Source organism: Episyrphus balteatus, chromosome 2 (genome assembly GCF_945859705.1).
Source record: "Episyrphus balteatus chromosome 2, idEpiBalt1.1, whole genome shotgun sequence".
Taxonomy (NCBI): Eukaryota; Metazoa; Arthropoda; class Insecta; order Diptera; family Syrphidae; genus Episyrphus; species Episyrphus balteatus.
Window position 1 is genome coordinate 107,988,175 of NC_079135.1, and position 18,097 is coordinate 108,006,271.

The window sequence follows — 18,097 nt, forward strand, 5'->3', positions numbered from 1 at the left end:
ATATCGGGAAAATTTAATGAAAGAAGAATGTCTGTTCTTATAATAACCGTTACAAATTTGTTTATAATGAATTACCCCACATAAAACCAGAACCTCGAAAACAGCCAAAATGACGTTTTTTAGCATTTTATAACGGTAATATTTCAAAAACGGAGGCCAATAAATTTTTTCTGACTTCAGATTCGGATTCAGCACCCCAAAAACTACTAGAAAAGTATATTTTGGTTCTTGTGGCAAAAAAAAAGTTAAATTTTGTTGACCAGTGTTATTATAAGTTGAATATTAAAACTCATAATTCTTTTGATTTTAGTTCAACGATTTTTCCAACTTTACTCAATCATAACAAAACACTGCTGAGAGAACAACAAGAATATGAAATCATGTAAAAAAGAGATACATACTAACGGAATCATACACTTATATTGTTTTTTACGTATTAACAACTCAATTTCACATTTAGGATTGTTTTCGAAACCGAAATCCCGAAAAATTATAATGAAAAATTTGCGCAAATTTTTCATTTTATATAATTTTTCGGGATTTCGGGATCCCATTCGGGATTTTGGGTTTTCGGGATTCTGGGTTTTCGGGATTTTGGGTTTTCGGGATTTTGGGTTTTCGGGATTCTGGGTTTTCGGGATTTTGGGTTTTCGGGATTTTGGGTTTTCGGGATTTTGGGTTTTCGGGATTTCGGTTTTCGGGATTTTGTCCCCAATCCAATATGTACATACATATGTATATGTAAATGTAAACATATGAAAATGTTTTTCTTAAGAAAAAATAAAAAAAGCCTTATAAAGTGGTTTTCAAGCACGAAAGATGATAAAAATTATTTACAAGCACATGAATAATTTTAATTAAACCCTTGTAACAAAATTAAATATAAGAAAATTATATTTATTTTTTAAATTTCGAGTTTTTGACACCGAAACAAAGTTTTTAAGAAAAAAAATTTTCATATATATAAAAAAAACTTGTTTAAAAAAAATTAGTTATGAGTTCAAAAAATTAGTTGATAGACAAAAAAAATAAAATTATTTTTCAAAAATATGTCATTCAAAAATTTTACTTATTTTTAATTTTAAGATTACTTAGCAAGGGCCATTTGCTGAATCGAAACTTATGTTGTACATAAACTTTTATTCTCTACTTTTTCCTCTGCGTAAACTGTCATATTAGGATTTATTTATAACTTAAATGCTTGAGTTTCGATTCAGCAAACGGCACTAAAAAAAACACTTTTGTATAAAAATTTAAAAATTTGCGCAAATTTTTCATTTTATATAATTTTTCGGGATTTCGGGATCCCATTCGGGATTTTGGGTTTTCGGGATTCTGGGTTTTCGGGATTTTGGGTTTTCGGGATTTTGGGTTTTCGGGATTTTGGGTTTTCGGGATTCTGGGTTTTCGGGATTTTGGGTTTTCGGGATTTTGGGTTTTCGGGATTTTGGGTTTTCGGGATTTCGGTTTTCGGGATTTTGTCCCCAATCCAATATGTACATACATATGTATATGTAAATGTAAACATATGAAAATGTTTTTCTTAAGAAAAAATAAAAAAAGCCTTATAAAGTGGTTTTCAAGCACGAAAGATGATAAAAATTATTTACAAGCACATGAATAATTTTAATTAAACCCTTGTAACAAAATTAAATATAAGAAAATTATATTTATTTTTTAAATTTCGAGTTTTTGACACCGAAACAAAGTTTTTAAGAAAAAAAATTTTCATATATATAAAAAAAACTTGTTTAAAAAAAATTAGTTATGAGTTCAAAAAATTAGTTGATAGACACATAAAAACAAAGTTCATAAAAAATCATGCACCCGTTTAAAAAAAATAAAATTATTTTTCAAAAATATGTCATTCAAAAATTTTACTTATTTTTAATTTTAAGATTACTTAGCAAGGGCCATTTGCTGAATCGAAACTTATGTTGTACATAAACTTTTATTCTCTACTTTTTCCTCTGCGTAAACTGTCATATTAGGATTTATTTATAACTTAAATGCTTGAGTTTCGATTCAGCAAACGGCACTAAAAAAAACACTTTTGTATAAAAATTTAAAATCGATTGACTCGTTTCCGCGTAAGGAAAAAATGAAGAAATCGGTTCTTTGACAGGTTACGTTCATAATGGTTCTTAAAATACTTTGCTTTAAATATATTTTCCAACTTATTTGTGACAAAACACTCATAAATTTGAAACAAAGTTTTTAGAGCCGTTTTTAAGAAAAGTATGGCAAGTTCCATTAATTTTGATCCTAAAACTTAGGCTGCAGTTTAAATGATGGTTTGGAATATTATTTCTCTGCTGCCTATTAATGCCAGTATAGCTGAAATAAAATCTCTTTCTGAGCTATTGATGCAAAACTTATTTTATGATGTTCAAATACCTTTAGTGACAAAAAACCACTCATTTTATTTTCAAAATCAATTCATTGAGTATTTTGACAAGAACTTTTTCACGAAAAGCTTAAAAACACATTTAAGTCCTTCAAAAAAATGTTATTTTTATCAGTCTTTCAGGTAGAATTCAACTTGACAATATATTGCAATTGCAATTTCTCAAATAAAAAAATAAAAATGTCTCATGTTCATTTTTTTTTTTCTCCCACAATCATTGTGGTATTCCATTCTTAATCCCCCCATAGCATTTTTCTCTTTTCTATACTTTTGAAAACCTTTTAAAAAAAGATTGTTTTTTTTTTTACTTGTATGAAGTACAAAGTGTTCATACAAAAATGTATATGTATTACCTCGGACCAATACAAATTGTTATGTCATGTGAAATAAATGTCACCTCGACCAAAGATATATTGCTTCTAATTTCAAAACCGCCAAACTCCAATAAAGATGCCAACATACATATATCTACTATATCGTATATATTGCATTCCATTAGATTTTGAAATATAGCACCTTTTGGTTATGTTGGTTTTGTAGCCTTAGGGACTTTCTATACTAACATTTATAATACACATCCGTATAGACCAACCAAAACCACCATCGACCAGGACCAAACAATATTACCAACAACCATCCATCCAGCACAATATAATATAGTACCTACTCGTCTATACTAACAGTATTGGCTATATTATTATGGTGGTTGTATTGGTATATAGGTATTTTTAAAGTACCCAATTTAATGTTCTTCTTACTCATTCAATACTTTAAAAAAAATGAAAAAAAAAAAAGTCAAGCTGTGTAACATATAACTTTTACCTTCAAAAGTATCAACAAAAAATGAGAATGGGAAGGTTGGAATAGGGACGAAATCACAGCATGAATTTTTTTTGTTTTGCTGGCTTAGCCCACGGAACCTCGAATAATCTATACTTTTACCTACGATGTAAGAGATTTTTATGATTTCATGAATCATAGAATGTGATATTTAAGGTACAAAATGTTTTTGAATCGTTTTTTTTAATTTTTTTTTTGGCTTCAACTAAAGTTTTTTTTGTTTTATGCGCATATTGCATTCAAGGATTTCGCCGCTAAGCTTTTTTTGTTTTGGTTTTATATTGTTGTTACCTATATTGAAATGGGCCCCCCTAAAGGTTGGTAAAAGTAAAATTCCAGCGGGTTTTTTTTCTCATAGCAATTCATAAATAGGAAGTTGGATGATTTATATACTTTTGCAGGGCTAAACGCACAAAAACATTTTGGCATTTAAGTGTTTTGCCTCGGAAAATAAATTTCAGTTTTTTTGGCAGGACACGAAATTATGAAGAAGAAATATTTGTGGGGAATTCGCTATTGCTTTCAGCTTTTTTTTCTAAAAAAAAATATAAAATCGTATAAAACAAAGGCATCTATTATGGAAATGAAATGTGAAGTTTTTCCATAAAGCCTGTTTCAAAGAATATAAAAATTATAAAACAATTTTACCTCACAGTAAACAAAAAAAGACCTTCATCATCTAAAACGGAATCTAAAGATTTTGCAAATTTATTCGGGGATGTTGGAAATTTATTAGTTCAAAAATGAATGTTTAACTTTGTTTTCAATTAAAATAACCTTCTTTTGGCAGAATCTCAGAATTTGTTGATCTATATTTTTTTTTTTACGATATTTTAATAGATCAGTAGACATTATTGAGTCGTTTTTGGCAAATATTAATAAATTGAACTAAGAAAATCTTAAAAGTTCCAAAAAGTTTAATTGGAAAAATGTAAATTCTGCATTTTATAAAAATTGGTTTATAAAATGCGTTTCATGGCTCGTCACAGGTGGGACATTTGAACAATATTTTGTTCACTTTTTGCCAACTAAATTATTTTTTTCGAAAACGACAGTTTGTTTGTCGTCGTTTTTTTCCACTTCAAAAGTATTCAAAATACTTATTCAAATTTATAAAACCGTCAAAAACGTTGAAGTGAATTGTACTAGCTCAAGCGTATTTTTAGAAAAAAAAATGCCAAAAATGTAAAAAGAAATTATTACAACAAAAAAATGTTGATACCGTAAAATCAGACCAATTTATTTGCTATGCTACACCTATTGTTGTGGTACCTAATCCTGGAAATACACAAGAGCAAGTATTTCATATGTTAAACTATAAACAACTGATTACTGCATAATCTTAATGGTTCAAAAAATTTTCACAATTGTTTGCATATGTCATTATAATACTAGCAAAAAAAAAGTAAGTTAATCTAAACAGAAAACAAATGTTACACATACGCCATAGTGACAGATTAGTTTACACTTCAACTATTGATGCAAGAGAGAATTGCTTATTCCTGACCACCCGTGCTCAAGGAAGCAAAGACATATTTTGGTTGTTAAGAGACCTCCGGACAAAATTTTGAGAAAAACGAGAAATTTGGAAAATTTCTGCACAGTTTGTGAGGTCCACAGAACACTTATTTCAAAAAAACTAATTTGCTAATGAAAGATTGACATTTAATCTAAAATATGTGTGTGAAATATGTATTTTAATGGGAAAGTCGAGATATTTGAGCCTGAAGTTGCTGACTTAAAAAGATTTTGAGTGTTTTTTTAAAAGGCGTGGATGGTGGTGGTGGATGTTTTTTTTTTTATATGTTTTTTTATTGATGAAAATGTTCCCTCTTCTTCGTGAATTGTCACGAAAACATTTTAACGTAGGTTATTAAAAATACTTAAATGTCTTTAGATTAAAAATTGCCGATGTTGCCGTATTGTTTTTTTTTTTAATTAAAATTAAATTTTTTCTGAAGTACAACATTTTTTTTTGCTTAAATTTCATAAAACAAATGATAGCAAAAGATTCTCTAGGTAATTTAAGGAAAAAAAATATAAGGGAGTAAGGGACAATCTTCCATCCTTTAAGCGATAAATGCAATCTCACAATCTGACCTCAAACGCAAAAAAGAATATTTTGAAAACAATGGCAACACCTACAATATTTTAAAATACATTTTTAAAAAGCCAGAAGCTCATTCTTATCTCTTAAATTTAAATCCACTAAATTGAATTAAGAGTTTTTGAAAAATTGGCCCTCAAACTCAGAATGAAAAAAAAAAAATGTTATTAAAAAAATTTAAATAAAATTCTTTTTAAAACTTTATTTGATAAAATATGAATTTATTTCAAAAAAAATGTTTGGCCATTAATATTATCAGTTGAATTCCGAAGCAGAAAGGGTATTATATATCACACTTTTGAAAAAAAAAATTAAAAATTACTTCAATTTCAATGGGTTTTTTTGATAAACACTGAATTTTTGTATTGAAATAATTGATTTTCTGAAAGACTTTGACAAATAAGAACTTTAAACTTTTGCTATTTAACTTTCAAATCGTAGATTAAAAAATAACTTTATGTTTAAATGTTGAACTTAAAAAAAAAATAAGTTAAAATTTTTTCAAAACTAAAAATTAAAAAAAGTTCTTCGAAAATTAAATACTTTTCAATTTTTTTCATAAACCGTAATACATATTGACAGTTCGTTTTATAATTTAAAATCATAATAAATGTCGCCAAACAAATTTTAAAATAAATGCATTTTATATTACGAAATAGTTTTAAAAACGACATGTTAAAATTTTGTCAATAATTTTTTGTTTTTGTCCCTCACTCGTAAATATGTTTTTTCCTTGAATTTCCTAGACAATCTTTTGGCATTAATTAATTTATGAAATTTAAGAAAAATTTTTGAAAAAAAATTTTTTTGTTCACAAAAATCAAAACGGCAACACCGGCAATTTTTAATCTATAAACTTTAAAGTATTTTTAATTACCGACGTTCGAAAAAAAAGATCATCAAAATCTAAGCTGTTCGGCCGGGTTCCCTAATATTGCCAATTTTTGAGCTTTAGTTACTCCACTAAATTATAAACATTTAAAGCAAGTAATAGTCAATGAAATATTATTCAAATAAAAACAATATATATTTATATGTACAATAAATTTCGAGCCCTACACTATTTCTTTCGAAATCATTGAAAACGAAAATTCTTGTGCAAAAATATTCTTTTAATATTAAAAGGAACCTACGAGTGGTATTTCTCCTCTTTTTGTGGTTCCTCATATTTTTTCCTTTCAAGACTTTTGTCTGAGAAGATAATGTATATAAAGACTAAAGACTTAAGACTTACGAAAAAAATATCTAGGTTAAATCGTTTGGCATTTTCAAGAGTGTTCACCTGAAAGTAACTGCATTCACCATTACAATTCCAAAAGAAGTAAAACATTTTTTTTTTTTTTTCACTCTTCATCACCTCTTTTGGTAAAGTCTCGACATTCTAAGTACTATATAGGGAGTTCTTATAGTGTAAATCCATTAAGAAGTGATGACATACTTTTCTTTTGTTCGTCTTAGTTTTCTTATTTTTTTTTTTTTTTTTTTGTTCGTTATTTGGGTGAAGTGTATATAGTTTATTGAAAGAAAAAAGGATTCCTTTTGGTTTTAAGTTTGCTTTTTTTTTTGCAGAATGATAATATCTACAAAATCATGCACAAAGCTATGAAGAAAATGTGACAATGATAGGTTTTTTTTTCGGTATTTAAAAGGGTATTTTAGGGTAATACGTAAAGTTCATTGGTTTTATACTTTGTGGTTTTGGTTTATTATCTCTTTATAGTGTCCTTTTTCTGAAGTAAACCCCATTGACCTCTTTGAGTTTTTTTTTTTTTTTTGAATGATTTTGATTCAAATCTAACAGGTTTGAATTTTAATGTGGGTAGATTTGGGGATTATAGAATTTGTAATGCTAATGCATATAAGAACCACTTTGGGACTTATTTTAAAGGCTTTTGGAGAAAGAATTTATAATTTTAAGGCTTTAAGGTTTTTAAACAAAGTTTATATTTAAAAAGGATAAACTTAAAGGTGATAGACAAGTTTGAAGGACCTTATTTCTAGCCATGTTTTTTGCTAACTGCACTGTTAGTTTGAAAAACCTATAAGATTCCGATTTTTGTAGAACAGAATAGGTCAAAAACGGGTGTTAAACTCATTTATTTGTTATTTTGAAAAATTTTAAATTATAACAATAAACAGTTTTATGGGTTGTGACTATTTAAAACAAAAATATATGCAAAAACTTGAATACAAATTAAAGACCCTTAAATAAATGAATTCACAATAACTTGACCTAAATTAAAGTTAATTTCTCTCGCATAACATTAATAAACCAAAAAAATATTCTGAACAAAAGAAGAAAACAAAAGAGAAAAAAAAATGGTAGCCAACAAAAACCTAATCACGATTCCAATTAAGTTTATGGCCTCATAAACATCTGAGCCTTTCTACCCAAATGGCCGTTATTGTTATTGAATCAGGGGCTGTTCTTTTCCACTTACATACAACTAATATTCTATTTTTGGCCATTATCTGCAACACTTTTTCTTCCGGGGTTTAAGGATTTTTATATATTACTTATTGGTTGTCTGTCGTCCTGTGGCCTCTCGTGTCGGTTAGAGTCATTCAAAAAAAAGAAAAAGTCTCTATATTGGCATGTCCCTTATAAATTACAAGGCATTATTGGTACTTAGTTTAGCTAATTTTTGACACATTACCATCAATAAATTAAAGCTACCACAAAAAAGAAGATATACGAAGTTCAAAAGCTATAAATTCTCCATTTCTTCCAACACATACTCATATTCAGTTTGCAGGATTTCAACCTTGATTCATTTGTATTATTAACATCTTTAACACACATACAGACAGAGTAGCGTTAAAATATTGGAGTGATGTAATAAAGAGAGAGAGTTGATGGTAAGAATGCGACGACGCGACGACTATATGTCTTAGGGAATCCCCAGTTTGCTCCAATTTTTACGGTGATAACATTTCTAGATTAATGATTGTCGATTTATATGCAAAAAAAAAAAGAAGAAAAAAAATACCACATATCCTTTGAGAAGTTACGATATCAATGAAGACGTTAACACACACGGTATTATGCGTATTTGTGCGGTATTTTTTGTGGAGGAGTTCTTCTTCTAGCTATAAACCACATTTATACATATTAATAAGCCTGGGGGGATAACAACGTGTGGGGATTCTTAATAGAAGAATGGAGGAGCCAAATGTTGTTTGCGCTATGTTTTATTGAACGTGATTCGGTGATGGGGAAATATAAAATTTTTATAAATTGCAATGAATTCGAGTTAAGGAGTTATGGTGTTATGGAAGTCCCTAGACACAGACAGATGAATTAATTCATAATCCAAAAATATTACTCTTGATAAAAAGTTAATCTTTTAATCCTTAGCGTAATAAACACAGATGACGCTGGCTAATTAAATATTCTTGATGTGTTTGGAGCAAATTTTAAGTGAAAACTTAAGTTAGTAATGTTTTAGAATTTTTTTATTAATCTGTCACGAAAATTACGTCTTTACGAGTACTTAAAAAAGTAATGTACTTAAAATGTTATTTGAAATGCACAGTGGCTCTACAAAAACTTAATATTTTATAACAAAAAATTAATTTTAAACAAAAAAAAATGCAAAAACTAAAATCAGTTTAGTTCATAACGTTGAAAGCCGGCGGTAGCTAATTTTGTATTGATTTTCAGTACTTGCTCACTATGGCGTATGTGTAATATTTTTTTTTTGCTTTTGACAAATAATAAAACCAACTCACTGCTTTGAAATCGGTTTAATCATTACAACGAACTGTCATTAAATATCTTCCAAATAGATATTTTTTTTGGAAAATAGCAAAACCATTATTCGAAGAAATTAAAAACTTGGTGTGTTGTTGTGAAGTAATTACACTGGTTTACAGCCAAAATGGACACTCAATCCCACTATTATTTTCTTACGTACTTTGACCTCAGGGACTCGGAAATCACTTTTTAAAAAATTACGATGGATACATTTTCGAGATATGATTTTTCAAAGTTTTTTGTCGTTGTTTTTTCCAGCCTACTTAGTTTCCGGGCTATATCTTGAGTAATAAACCGGCGACTGAAAGCTGAGTAAATAAGCAACAAAAGCTAGAACAACTTTTCTGGGTCATTCCAAATGTTTAAGTTCAATGTATTAAAACATTTTTAAAAAATCGAGTTTTTAAAGAAAATTTCTACAAAAAAAACTTTATTACTGAAAGAAAAAATCAAAATCTTTCGAGATTGGATAAAATATGGACTTTCAAAACCCACTGTTTTTGGACTTTTTTAAGCATTTTTCTTTAAAACATTTTAGAAGATGCAATTAAAAGTTTTGTAGCTATTTCTTTATTTTTATCAATTTATACCTCAATTTTCTAAAAAAAATTCTCAAATTTTTACTTTTGATTTGCATTTGATAATTTCCACTTTTTAGGCGTCAAAAATCACATTCAAATAAGCATTACGGATTTTCTTAAGAATTGAAATTTTACTGTCAGCTTATACAATCTAGGTGGTATAACCAAACCACATTTTTTTTTGATCATTGCTGGAAATAATTTTGTTCTCCAAAGCAGTAAACAAAAACAAAATTGACGAAGCTGCATTTCTTGCAACTAGTGATGGGAACTATCCATGCCAAATATCGATAGTTAGTAACTGAATGATTTGAACTATCGAATAGTTGATTCATTCCTTCATTTATTCATTCGAACAAAAACTATCGAATAAAACTATTGAATAAAAACTAACGAATAAAGTATCGGATAAAAACTACTCAAATGAAAAAAACTATCGTTTAAGAAAACTTTTCGAATGAATAAACTATCGAATAAAAAAACTATTCGAATGAATAAACTATCGAATAAAAAAAACTATCGAATAAAAAACTATCGAATAAAAAAAACTATTCGAATGAAAATAGTAACTAAATGACTGATTTAAAACTATCGAATGAATGAATCTTTTACAACTATCGATAGTTTGATAGTTTTTATTCGATAGTTCCCATCACTACTTGCAATGGATAACGGTAAAACAACGTTTTTTAACCCTAAGTCTAGACCAGAGATACTACATTCTTGATTCGGTGCAACAAGCTTTATACAGCATGTTTTAGGAGGTAATAAGCAAAATTAAATTATAGTAGCAGTTTTAAGAGTTATTTACATTCCAAAAATAATGTACCTATATAAAAGTTCTGTTTAACCAGTGAGTGCGAAAGTACTCCTTTTAGCTTTTTTAATGGTATCAATAACTAAAAACAACACAAAATGGATATAGAATAAAGGTTCATTAAGTATCGTTATACAAAAAAGAAATATTAGGGTCGAGTCACGGCACACGATTACGACCATACCTGTCTCTATTAATCAGTAGAAAAAGAAAGGGCCATATAGCGACCATACGTTAACGAACGTATACCGTGATTTCGCCCCTGTATTTTTAAATAGCAAATTTTGTATTGAATTAGAAGTTATAGTCGAGTAAAATTAAGCATAAAATTGGTAAAATCTCGGAATCCAGGGAAAGTCGATGAAACTGTAAAACTAATATATAGGTCTGCATTGAAGACGCAAAACTGTAGTAACATGAGCGGTTTTTTAACTTTTTTATTTGACCTTTTAATAATGCAGCCGCATACTCGTTTTACAGATTCATCGACTTTCCCTGGATTCCGAGGTATAAACCTAATTTTACTCAACTATTAAAAGTTTTAAATTTTCTTCAAAACTTACAGTAGGTATCCAAAATAAAAAATTTTGTCGCCTTAACTACGATTTTTATTTATCAAGTTTAAATTCAATCCTAAGTGGGCTTGAGGTCTTATTTAATCTTTTGACTATCTTTTACTCCGACGTTTCGACTGTGTTTACAGTCTTCTTCAGGGCTAATTACACTGGTCAACAAGGTTTTTGTTACAGACATCAAGACATACTTTTCTATAGGTTTTTTGGGTGCTGAGCTCGAATCTGGAGTCAGAACAATTCTATCACATCACGTTTTTGAGATAATCCCGTTAGAAAATCGAAAATGCCGCTTTTTACCAGTTTTCGAGATTATTTCTTAGCTTTTGGTTATTTGTTTTAAATAAATTTGTAACGGTTTCTAGTAGAACTAAATCTTGTCTTTCTAAATCCGTTTAAATCTTTTCAAAATCTCTTTTCTTCTTTGAGAAATCTGAAGTTGAAATCAACGTGTTTGGTATATCTTATGTTTATTTACTTTTAATAGCGAATCTCAAAAAGTTCTTTGCCAATCGCTTTAAAATTTTGACACAACGTTCTATTTTGAATCTTGCAAGTTTTTATATCTGCGAAAGTGGTGAATCGCGGTGAGATACATCAAAGCGTGACTGTGTCAGATAAGTTATACTAAATAATTACTAGTGAGAAAAATATAATTTTTTTCTTGTTAAAAACAAGACAAGAACTTAATGGAATGTAAACGAAACGTTGTGTCAAAATTTGAAAGCGATTGGCAAAGAACTTTTCGAGATTCGCTATTAAAAGTAAATAAACATAAGATATACCAAACACGTTGATTTCAACTTCAGATTTCTCAAAGAAGAAAAGAGATTTTTAAAAGATTTAAACGGATTTAGAAAGACAAGATTTAGTTCTACTAGAAACCGTTACAAATTTATCTAAAACAACTAACCAAAAGCTAAGAAATAATCTCGAAAACTGGTAAAAAGCGGAATTTTCGATTTTCTAACGGGACTATCTCAAAAACGTGATGTGATAGAATTTTTTTGACTTCGGATTCAAGCTTAGCACACCAAAATCCTATAGAAAAGTATACCTTGGTTTCTGTAACAAAAAAAAAGTTTAATTTTGTTGACCAGTGTTATTTAGAAAATTGAAAAATCGTGATAAATGCTAAAGATCTAATTTTCTATACTTACAGAATATTTTGTCTTTTAATCTTAAGAGTTATTTGATAACAAATTCAAAATTTCTTATCAAATCTAGTTTACAGAATCAAGTTAAACATAAATTCAACCTTATATATTTCTTTGAAGAAACTGACTATAAATATTGCTGAGCCCTTCACAATCTGTTCTTTTATTAATAATACCTACAGTAAAATAAGGTGAAAAAACGGGGTAAATCTCGGAATGAATGCTAATAGAAATTTTTTTTGCTCAATATCTTCTTGCATTCTATAACATACCTCAAAAGTCTAGAAAAATCTAATGTCCGCGAGTCGCGATTTTCAAGGTCAAAGCGCGAAAGGAGATTTTCAAAATTAGAAATAATAGACAATGGTATTATATACACATATGATGCATGTCTACGAGGTATTTTTTAATGCTGATGCCAAAAAATCTAAAATGAAGGCAATCTGACGTCTCTGAAAAAAGTTATTATAACAGTTGCAAACTTACTACCGAAAAACACTTAAAAGTTATGGTAGAGGAACCAAATTTTGCATGAAGGTTTTCATATCCATTAATATAAGGAATCAAAAAAATGCAATGAAAAAAACATTCATATCTATGAAAAATTTTTATTTTTTGAAAAAAAGGTAAATTTTGGGATATGCACTAAAAAACATCCTGGTACAATCTTGGAATAAGTACTAATAGGCTAATTTTTTTGTTTCTATCTTTGTTTGGATATTCTATATCTTATGTCAAAAATCTAAAAAAATCTCATGTTCGCAAGTATCATGTACAAAAATGAAGCTTGAGAAAATAAGTAAAGTTAAACTATTTTTTTCAAAGCTTTAAGGTGTCTGGCAAAAAAACTGGCTGTCGGAATGTTTCTGGCAGTGTTAGTTATACGATTTTGTTCTTGTCTGAGTGCAACCTACACGCCTAGGTTGTTGTTACATCTAATGCAAATTACCCTGTACTAGAACCTTTTTCCTATATTAAAAAATTGCAACCTTTTTGAATTTTTTTTATTACAGATCAAAAACGGACTGTCAAATCAAAAAACCGTTAATGTATAATTGAAGGTAATAAAAAAATCTACAACTTTTACTTCAAGTTAATTTTCAAAAAAACTCAAATAAAAGAGATATAACGAAAATATGGTTAAAAAAAAAAAACCACCCTAACTCTTAAACCAAAGGTTTAATCGAAAAAAGTAATTTAACATATATTGTAGTAAATTAAATTATCTTCAAGTTTGCTTTAAATTTTTTTTCTGTAGATTCAAAAATACGTGAGTTATGTGAAAAATTGAAATTTTTATTAAAAAAACAAAATGGCGGCCAAATGACTCTAGATGCGATTGTGGGTTTTGACTCGTGTCTTGATACTCTTTCGAGTCCTGAAGTCAAAATGTGTTATAAATTTTTTCCCAGACCTCCATAAAATAAAATCTAACTTTCCCGTATACTAAAATGCGTGTCTGGCAAGGTGTTAGGCCCATCCGATGGGTCTGGCAGCTTACAAAAATTATTGTATTAGTTCCCTGAGTATCATATATAAAAATCAGACTTGAGAAAATATGAAAAGTAACTACGCATTTTTCGTACCTTTAGCACCTGTTACCGGTAAAATGGCCGTCGGCACAGGGTAGCCGGTATCCATACACTAACAGTACATATGTCCTAGCACTACGTAATTCCATACATTTTATTCTTGAGAAAATAAGTAATGTCTGGCGGCCCTGGGATCTTGGACTACTAGAAGTTCTTAAGATTGAACTCTTAAGATTAAAAGACAAAATATTCTGTTTTCTAAATTATAAGCCCTGAAGAAGACTGTAAACACAGTCGAAACGTCGGAGTAAAAGATAGTCAAAAGATTAAACAAGACCTCAAGCCCACTTAGGATTGAATTTAAATTCTAAAAAAAAAGGTCACGAAGATAGGAATAATTTTCAATTTATCAAGGTCAATGTCAATATGTAGTTGCAATTTAAAAATTCTAAGAAGTATAAACCCAAAAAAAAAAGTTTGAATAACAAACAAAATTAAAGTAGTTGCATGCAAAAAATGTGCATTAATCTTTTTCCAAAAACAACAAGTTTTTTAATATCAACACGCAAGATAAAAAAACCACCTGAGTCTTAAACTTTTTTATGTTTACTCTAAAAAACTTACTTAACTTTTAAACTTTACTGTGTCGTCCTTGAAACTAGCAAAAAAACAATAAAAATTCTGTCAGTTTTGTCAAATTCCTCAAAATAATTTCCTCCTATTTTTTGTTTTTTCCTAACAGAACTTTCATCTTACATGAACAACACTACAAAGGACATCAGTTGGGGTAAGTTCCAAGTTATTTTAATTTTCTTATAACTCCCTTTTTTGTTTTACATTGTCTCCTATATGCAAATCAGTAGAATGTAGTAGGAGGAGTATGAAACTTTTATTATATTTGTGGTGTTTGGTCTATTTTGTTGTTGTTATTCTTATACTTAAAAATAGAAACTTTATCACATTGAGAGAATGTTTGGCCAAAAAAGCAATTCACAACTAAACATGCAATTGAAAGAGAATATATAAGTTTTTGCTTATATACACTTCCGGGATGCTTGTGCTCTGTATAGAGCTAGTTTTTGGTGTTTAAACGGCCTCCAGTTGTTGCAGTAGCAGTTGAATTTTTGGTTTTTGGCTCTCGTGATGATGTTGATGTTCTGCTCTGCTCCAGGACAGAACTCTCAAATATAGGCTAGCAAATGTTATGCATAACATTATACGCCTTCGCCTAACCTTTTTTTAGTGCAACAACCAACACATTTTGAAGTAGTCAAAGTCTTCATCATCATCATCGTCGTCGTCGACGTCTTCGTTGAACACGGTCATCGCCTTTTCTCCTCTACTCTCCTAGAAAAGGTACCTTTACAGCAGCAACTGAAGAACCAAAAAAGTTTTATACTTGAAATGGTGCAAATTGGTTTGCTCTGCATTTCAAAATACGGCGTAAACGAAAAAAAAAGAAAGCAAAAAAAAAAACAAGAAACACCATCAACTACTTTCGAACTAGGTCAGTGATATTTTCGCTGAGGGACAAGTTTTCTGCCAACACTTTGTTTTTTTTTTTTTTTTTTTTTATTTTCGTTATTTTTTCTACTCTGAACTATGAGGCTGATTCTGGGAAATGGAGGATGGTGGTTAAAGGATATTTGCACAGGAATATAGTAAAAAAAAAAAATTGAAGGAAAAAAGTAGCTATATAGAAGGAAACAAACTAAAAAAAATGGAAAACACATTCTAAATTACATCCGATTTACATTCTTTGGGAATTTATTTATGCAAGCCCTGTGTAATGTGTTTTCTGGGACTTTTTCTGTTGGAATTGTTCCCAAGGGAGTGGGTTCGGGTTGTAGGTATAAGATTAGTAAAAACATAATTTCAACATTTATGAGCGGTGTGTAATGGGTCTATTGGGATGGTTTCTTTTTTCTTTTTTTTTTTTTTTTTGAAGTAACAGTAGAAGATTGTTAAGGCTTATAAAGTTTTGGTGTTGGTTAGTTCTGGCATTTTGAGTACCCAACCATGATGTGAAAAACCATAAGAGTGTTGGATAAGAGTTACTTAAATTTATGCTAAGAGTTTGAATCGTTTAAAATTGGGGAGATCCTTGTGTGTGTGTACATAAGTTCTATTTGAGTTTGATGTGTGAGGGAGGTAAAAGAGGGGTATTTATATGAAAAGACCTTCATTTAAGGTCGAATTTGTTTGAATTTTTTGGGGCTTTAAAATTCTAAATGCAAATTTGTTCCGATAAGACCAAGTCGACTGTGTCTACATATTTTTTTTACAAATTCTATCGTAAAATTATTCGATTTGATTTGAGCCTTTCAAAATTTGAGGTAGGTTTTCACCTTTTATATTTTTCGAATACGAGTCGACTAAAAAATTAAAACATCACCAGCAACAATTTAAATACCTTACCTATATGTGGTTTGAAAGGGCATCAGGCATAACAGTTAGATATTATTATTATTATTATTATTTCACAAAAATCATCCCCAGAACTTGTTATTACGATATTTTTTAGGGTATTTAAAAAAAAATTATCAAAGTCGATCTTTTTTGAGAAAATCAAACCTTTTCAAAAACATCTTCCGGTGACGCATTTTTGATTTGATCTTGAAGGGGATAGTATTGTTGTTTGATATTTTGATATATATTTTAGTTTGTAGAAAAATTAAAAGGTTTAGAAATTTTGATTTTTTTGTAAAAAAAAAAAAATATATGTAGGTATAACGAAGCAAATAATAGTGGAGTCAAATTAGCTTTATACCTCGGAATCCAGGGAAAGTCGATGCATCTGAAAAACGAGTATAGGACTGCATTATAAAAGGGTCAAATAAGAAAGTTAAAAAAAAAAATTTCACCGCTCTCGATTACAACAGTTTTTATGGACCGTTAACTGTCATTCCGTATGCAAGCGTTAATCGGAATTGCTGTCTCATTTTAGATTTTGATCAAACTTTGTGTGGATGTTCTCTAAGACTGTAAGGAAGCAAATCCATGATGATTTAATTTTAAGTTTCGTGGTTTCCCCGCTACCCGCATTCGAACTTTTTCAGAAAGTCATTTTTATGTTATTATAACTTTGCGTCTACTAAAGATATCTTTTTGTTTGAAACGCCATTTTAAAGCTTAAGAATAGTAATTTTTGAATATATATTAAAAAATTACGTAATAATTATCCCTGAATTAAAAATAATTTTTGAAAAACTGGTAATTTTGCTGATTTCTCATGGTTTTTGACTGGCTCCAGAACCTTGGCTATTATATGTAGGAAGCTTATACTTACCAAATATTAAATATAGATATTTTTCAACAAATTACATCTAAAATGAACTCGATGGCTGTACTCCTTATGCAAAAATTTTAAGTTCAAAGTATTGAGTATTTAAAAAAAGCTAATTTTTATACTGTCATTTTCTACGATTTGACTAAACGAAGAAATGTGAAACTTACAGTGTGTTAAGTTAAGAGTACGAACTAAATATACTATTAATTTCATGCTTCTATCTTATGTCAAACATAGTGCAATCATAGCCTTAAGTAAGGGTTATTTTGGCTTTTTAGCATTTTTGCGAATTTTCAAACAAGCGGTACACTAAGAAGATATGAAAATAACACAATTTTATTTAGAGGACTTAAAGTTAAAAGTTTCAACTTAACACACTGTTAGTTTCATGTTTCTATCTTTAGTCAAATCGAAAAAATTATAGTATAAAAAAAATATTTTTTCAAAAAACTCAAAACTTTGAACTTAAAATTTTTGCATAAGGAGTACAGCCATCGAGTTTATTTTAGATGTAATTTGTTGAAAAATATCTATATTTAATATTTGGTAAGTATAAGCTTCCTACATATAATAGCCAAGGTTCTGGAGCCAGTCAAAAACCATGAGAAATCAGCAAAATTACCAGTTTTTCAAAAATTATTTTTAATTCAGGGATAATTATTACGTAATTTTTTATTATATATTCAAAAATTACTATTCTTAAGCTATAAAATGGCGTTTCAAACAAAAAGATATCTTTAGTAGACGCAAAGTTATAATAACATAAAAATGACTTTCTGAAAAAGTTCGAATGCGAATAGCGGGGAAACCACGAAACTTAAAATTAAATCATCATGGATTTGCTTCCTTACAGTCTTAGAGAACATCCCTACAAAGTTTGATCAAAATCTAAAATGAGACAGCAATTCCGATTAACGCTTGCATACGGAATGACAGTTAACGGTCCATAAAAACTGTTGTAATCGAGAGCGGTGAAATTTTTTTTTTTAACTTTCTTATTTGACCCTTTTATAAAGCAGTCCTATACTCGTTTTTCAG

The 18,097-nt window shown here is 29.1% G+C and overlaps 1 protein-coding gene across 5 annotated transcripts in view; it reads left to right on the top strand.

Moving 5' to 3' along the window:
* LOC129909904 (leucine-rich repeat-containing protein 24) overlaps window positions 1-18,097 on the top strand; it is a 310,525-nt gene that overhangs the window by 211,157 nt on the left and 81,271 nt on the right. For 3 of the 5 annotated variants that reach the window (XM_055987057.1, XM_055987058.1, XM_055987059.1), the window contains one exon: window positions 14,513-14,557. The exons of the other annotated variants lie outside the window; for them this stretch is intronic. The gene's annotated coding sequence lies outside the window, so the exon portion shown is untranslated. The remainder of the gene's footprint in view (window positions 1-14,512; window positions 14,558-18,097) is intronic. 5 annotated transcript variants of the gene reach the window in all.